Source organism: Culex pipiens, chromosome 1, assembly GCF_016801865.2.
Source record: "Culex pipiens pallens isolate TS chromosome 1, TS_CPP_V2, whole genome shotgun sequence".
Lineage (NCBI taxonomy): Eukaryota > Metazoa > Arthropoda > Insecta > Diptera > Culicidae > Culex > Culex pipiens.
The window spans coordinates 74,500,067-74,506,806 of NC_068937.1; the positions used below are offsets into that span (position 1 = coordinate 74,500,067).

The following is a 6,740-nucleotide window of genomic DNA, read 5'->3' on the forward strand; positions in this document are numbered from 1 at the left end:
GGCTAAATTAAAACGATGAAAACAAAACATCAGATTAGAAACGTCATCAATGTCAAAAGTGACATTTTTGAAGAGAAGAGCGGGGTTTCTCTCGTTTCTCAGAATTGCTCTCATTTCCTCCCGTTTGCTCCCAGAGCAACTCTCGTTTGCTCTGGTTTTTTCACTGTCTTGCCTCGAGTTCTGCACAGACAATGCAGCCTCTGCCACACTCGTTGCCTTCGAACTTGATTCCGTTGACGAGGCCGTTCTTCAACTTGATCAGGTTCTTCATGCACATGTATCCCAAACGCTTGTGCCACAGCTCAGCGGTTTCACGGGAAGAGCACGCCAGCGCTCTCGGCTTGATCTGGTCCAACTTGAACAGCCCGTTTGATCTGCTCCCAGTCGCGAAGACACTGTTGTCTTCATCGATCACCTCACATCCATCTCGGTTGAACACGACGGTATGGCCTTGATCCACGATCTTCCCGACGGAAAGTAGATTGACCGCCAACTCCGGCACGTCTTCAACGTTCTCGACCTCGATGGTGTCGTCGTAGCACGTCGGCTGCAACGTTGTAGTTCCCTCAGCAACGATCTTCATCGCCTGGTTGTTCGCCGCAATTATGCTTCCAGACATCGTTCGGGGGTTCTCCAGTAGCGCCTCGTTCCTGGTCAAGTGCTTCATAGCTCCTGAGTCGAAGTACCAATCGTTGGCGTCATCCGAATCCAGCACCGAGAGCACGGCACATAAAGCTTTCTTCTTGCCGTCGCAGTCGTTGCGCACTGGTTCCTTGGCTGTGCAGTCCCTGGCGAAATGGCCAGCTTTGCCGCAGCGGTGACACTTCGATCCCTTCGATTTGCTTGAAGCAGCACTCGGTTGAGGCTTACTCTGCTTGGTCTCCTTGTAGCGCCCCTTGGACACGTACGCTTGTCCTCCGGCTGGTTCCACGGGCAGGTCGTCTTCCTGGAGCAATTTGGTTTTAATGGCGTCACCAGTGATTGCGATCCCAGAATTTTCGAGCCCCATGACCATCGGACGATAGTCCAGCGGTAGTCCCGCCAGCAGCATCATGCCGATCCATTTCTCGTCCAGCGGGAAGCCGATTCCGACCAGCTGATTCGCTGTAGTCGTCATCCGGTTCACGTACGCCTCCATGGACCCACTGCTCGCCAAATTCGTCGTGATGAGCTTGTGCAGGAGCGCCCACTGACGGGTTAGTCCAGCGTCCTCATACAGGCCGCACAGCTTCGTTTACAACTCCTTGGCAGTTTTCGCGTTCTCCGCGTGGTGGAAAATCGACGGATCGAGGAAGAAAATGATTTTCCCTCGGGCGATCCGGTCCTTTTTCGCGTCGACGGCCGCGCCTTGAGCTGGTTCAATCACGTCCCACAGGTCCTCTATCTCCAGGTACGTGCGCACTGCGAACCTCCACGTCCGCCAGTTGTCACGTCCGACCAGCCGCTCGATCGGCGGATGGCCCCCGGCTCCATAGTTCTGGCCACGAGCCTCAGGTTGGACAGCACCTTGAGCACCGGCAGCGGCACCGCTTCCGTCTCCGTTAGGCATCTTCCGATTTTCTTACTTCTTCATGAAATTCTTCAGTTTGAAAAGTGAAAACTTCTTCGAGAAAATTCTTCGAGTTCTTCAGCGTTCCGGAACCCACTCTGGGCCCATAACCTCTTGGGGCAGAGGGGGAAATAACACGTCTAGCGTGGGTTACGGTCAGGGTTGCGAATGAGCGAGCGAGCCAGAAGCCGTGCTCGCTCATTCATGAGCATGAGGACTTAACAGGTAGCTCGTGCTCGCTCATGCTCATCGCATGCGCTCGCGCTCAATGAGCGCTCATCAGCAAATCAGGTAGATTTTTAGTATTGAACTTTTGAAGATAATTTCATCGCGAAAAAGGGACATGAACTCATCAAAGTTGCATTGGTAATTTAATTTTGGTTAACCGCGGTAAATTTTCATGCAATCATTCGTTGGCGTCGAACTGTCAAACATTGATCGCGGTGGATTGCGGGGGATACTTTTCTACCACAGTTTTTTGTGTGATCAATGTGGTAATGGTAAATGCTTTGGTGGATTTTTGTTAATTCGAAATATTTCAAGAAAATTTACCGCGGTTAACCAAAATCAAATTAACAATGAAACTTTAATGTTGTCAGCCTATATTTTTTTCAGAGTTTGATAATTTAGAAAACTAGTTTTGAATAAATTCCCGATCAATGAAAAATGGTTGACTCGCAATTAAGGTGTCTTAATTTGCTAAGAATCCCAGACACTCTTTTTAGCTTATTTCACTTTCAAATTTAGAGTAAACTGTCAAGGAACGGAATTTTTAGGTCTTAAATAAGCTGTAAATAGGATGGTAATTAATTTTTTTTATATTAAAACATGTTTTTACTTGTGAGCACGCTCATTTCTCATTTATTTATTTGGATCGACTCCAGCATTTAAATAAGATAATTGATTTGAAAATTATCTAAGACACAGATTTGACATTTATTATGCAAAATTATTTACAAATAATTGACTAAACAAGATGAGGTGCCCAGGAATTAAAACATGACTAAACGTATTACCAAGAAAATATTTAATATTACCTCTTGAATGTTATAATGTTACCTCGATTTAGACTGAAAAAGTTGCATTACACCAGAAAAGTGGTAAAATTACACATTTTCAGAAGTAAAATTACGCATTTTTCTAACATAAAAGACGTACTTCCCAGATGTAATATTTCTATGGTTTTTTACTGTGTACAGATCTAAATGTAACACCTTAACCCCTTAACTCTGACTCCAAAACAAAAAAATATGACAAATAATTTCATCCAATATTATTAAGATTAGCCTATTCAAGCCTCTGTTAACAAAAACAACCTCGAAGCTCTGCTGAAAAAAAAAGTTATTATCGTTTACCCGTACAGGTAAAAAAATATCGCTCATTTTGCTCAATGAGCAAAAATGAGCGCGAGCGCGAGCAATGAGCATTTTCGCTCATAAAATAAATGAGCAAACACGAGCACGAGCAAACGTGAGCTAGCTCGCGTTGCGCTCCTCCTCACGAATGAGCGAAAAATGCTCGCTCATGAGCGGATGAGCGCTCAAAATCGCAACACTGGTTACGGTTTAGAACAGAATTAAAATTTATTGAGCTGCCAGGTAACAAACTAATAACTATAAATCCATAGGTTGCTTGATCATCTCCAACAGTAATATCTAAATCGATTTTCAAATACAGCAATTGTTCAGTTCCTTTTGGGGTCGTAAACAACTCCCCAAAGTTTGGGAACGATTGGTTTAGTCCTCACTTTGCGCAAAGCGATTCAATTTTCTATGGGAATTTATAAGGGAAACACCTCGGGAAACACCCTTTCTATTTTGGTATTTTGAAATCCACGTTTTACGCTATATTAAAACTGGGCGCGTATTCGGTTGCTCTACACGGTTACAAAAAATCCCACTTTTGGAGTTCAAATATACTTTTGCCAGACCGCTGAAGCAAACTCGAAAAAGTGTGATTTCTCGAACTTGTGAAATGGTGAAAATCATGAAAAAACAAGATCGATTCATGGAACTCCCATAAGTATAATTTTGGACTTAGCAAAATTTCGCAATTTTTTGGAAACGTTTCAAGTTGTCATTTTTCTCAAATTTTCGTGCTAAGACGGTTCACGGCTAGAAACAGGTAAGTAAGTTCCGGGTTCTGGGTGAAATTTAGCCACCGTTGATCGGATTGTTTCACTCGCAACGGTGGCCAAGTGGAGTCGGTTCCTCAAAGGACGGATTTTTACAAGAGAAACTGTTCCTCCGGAGGACGGATTGCCTTGCAAAGTTGACAGGGGGAACTAGTCCATCGGTGGACGGTTTGTCCTCTAAAGTTGGAAAGGGGGACTGGTCTACCGGTGGACGGATTGTCTACCTAAGTTGGCATGAGCACGGATTCCTGGGTAATGTTTGCAGGAGAATTCCGTTCACCGGTGGACGGATAGCCTGCCTAAATTGGCTAGAAGAATTAGTCCACCGGTGGACGGATTCCTGGGAAATGCTTCGCAGGAGGAATCCGTCCACCGGTGAACGGGTTGCCTGCCTAAGTCGGCAAGAGGAACTGGTCCACCGGTGGACGGATTCATGGGGAGATTGCCTGCCTAAGTTGGCAAGAGGAACTGGTCCACCGGTGGACGGATTCATGGGAAGATTGCCCGCCCTAAGTTGGCAAGAGGAGCTGGTCCACCGGTGGACAGATTCCTGGGCAATGTTGTGCAGGAGGAATCCATCTGCCTAAGTCGGACTGTCTGCCTAAGTTGGCAAGGGGAACAGGTTCACCGGTGGACGGATTTCTTGGCAATGTAGTCGATCAATGAAGGGTTTTCTTTTCATAAATTCAGTTCAATTATTTAATAAATTTAAATGTTTTTACAATTCAAGTTTCAGGTCGCCTCGAGAGATTCATTATGCGATCTTATTTCCGTCCGACGATACATTGCCCACTCGGGTTTCTCAGCTGCCACAATGACCATGTCCGTTGAATGCGCTTAAAGTGGTTCAAACCTTCTACAATAGCGTCTGTCAACGATGCTAGGTTTAAGAAGATACGGTGTACTCCGAGTCAGAGGATATCAGCGAGCGCAACTGCACTGGGCACGGATTGGCCTACCACGAACCGAAATTCCGCGCTCCATGATTGGGTACTCGCCGAAATCGTTGGCTTCGCTGATGAATGCTTCCCGTACTAGCGGCTTGTACGGACATCTGTCGGCTAGTGTGCTGGCAAGCCAACAAGCATGAGCAGTCCGAGCATCTAGTCGGGGTCGGACGCACACTCGTCGGGTCAACCGTCGATCAGCAGTCCGATGTCGATTCCGGCGCTTACTGCTGGGCTGGTAGACGACAACGACGGCGGCCGCATGCAGCTGAGCAGTCTCGGAGACATTAATTGACGGCGTGGCCGTACTCGGACGAGGATTTGAAGGTAAGTTTGAAAGTTGGTTTACCGACGTATTGAACTTGTCTAACGAATGGTTTCTTCAATTTCAGGTCGCCGATCTACCACACGTTCTGCGGGAAATGGTTGACCTCGGTGGTCCAACCGCTGGCGCAGGAGATCCTTGGAATCGGTTCAAGAACCACATCAACAACAAGGGTTCTCTAATGAGTATTCCGCTGTCCAAAATCCCGGAGATCAGCCAGCTCTACTTTGAGCTTAACCGGCGAATAACCGATCACGAAATGGAACCGGGTACGACTTCGTCTCCGTAGCCATCGTCCCTCGAAAGGACCCAGAAAGTACCCTCACCGCCAGCCAGCAAGTTGCACCCCAACCAGGAGATGGTCGAGAACAATTTGGGCCACATCGGCATAGTGACAAAGTAATCGGCCTGGATCATCTTCGTTACGGCCGGTGCAGCAGCAGTCGCCAGACCAAACTGCTCCCTCGTCCCAGATTCCTCCTTGAAGGAAGCAATCTACACATCGGTGAACATCACCTTGGCGGCCGGGACAGCTTCCAGCAGCGTCGCTTGATCCTTCTCCTGCTCCTTCGGATCACGGTAATAGAAGAGGTCGTATCTGCAGATCACTTACTTTTACTGCTCGGAAAACCTGCGGGTTATGAGCTGTCTCCAGATGAGTTGCCATCTAACTCGGTTCTGGGCTGCTTCTCTCCATCCTTCTTCATCTTCATCCTTCTTCTCCATACAGTGTTCTCACGCACGCCGCCAAAGATCGTCCTAAGCACTTGCCGTTCGAAAACTTCAAACTCCTCCACCTCAAACTCGTCGCCGTCGATCGTCACGCTCGGTCCTATGCGAGCCCTAAGGGACTCGGTTCCTCCTGCCAGCAGATACTTCGTCTTCGCCACATTCACCTTCAATCCAACCTTCTCCGTTTCCCGCTTCAATTCGGTGTACCTCCTGGCCACTTCCTCGAACGTTCTGCCAACAATGTCCATATCGTCGGATTTGTCTTTAGTTAAGTTAAGTTTTATCATTAAGACCACAAGTTATCGGATGATTCAAATAAACAAATAAACAAATAAACAAATAGCAGATGAACTGGCAGGACCGGTTGATAATCGTGCCCCGCATGTTCCCAGTCCCTTCAGTCAGTATAACTTGCCTTCACACAAAGCCGTCGTTTCTGGTTGCACCGGAAGCAAAGCAAGAACGCCCCAGCAGCTGGACACCGAGTTGCGGCTGAGGACAAAACGCAAAGGCCAGCAGAGCCAACCAAGACCCCTACACAATCCCCCTTCCCTTCCCACGCCTTGTCTTTAACATCAATCCCTTCCCTACTAACCCCGAGTAGGCCGCGGGTAATCGGCTCCCCTCCCACTAACATTTACACACAAGATCCTCTGTAATTATTAAGTCAAATGTAATAACAAAAGCCGACTCGGTCCTAACCAGGTTCCAGTACCGAAAAGGACCTAATAAAAATAATTTTATGAAAAAAAAATGTTCCCAGTCAAATCAATCCGAATTATGGAACGGAATCTAATTAGAATCGTACACAAATTCCGTTTTCGAACCGGTTGTTTGAAACGAAATTTGTAAACGATTCTAATTAGATTCCGTTTCAGAATTCGGATTGAGTTAACTGGGTTGGAGCCCGCCCGCCTCATAACACCTTCAAGCCCAATGTTGAAACAGAGGCTGGAAATACCGTCGCCTTGTCGCAGTCCCTTGCTCGATTCGATCGGGTCGGACATAGCGACATTTTTGGAGGATTTGGCGTAGCAAAAAGATTTGGTCCGT

General features: G+C 47.0%; 1 long non-coding RNA gene across 1 annotated transcript; it reads left to right on the top strand.

The window, feature by feature from the left end:
* Nucleotides 1-3,128: 3,128 nt before the first annotated feature.
* LOC128092552 (uncharacterized) lies at nucleotides 3,129-6,027 on the top strand. The gene is made up of 2 exons (XR_008211869.1): nucleotides 3,129-4,957; nucleotides 5,023-6,027. It is a non-coding gene; the product is annotated as an uncharacterized LOC128092552 (long non-coding RNA).
* The last annotated feature ends 713 nt before the right edge of the window (nucleotides 6,028-6,740 follow it).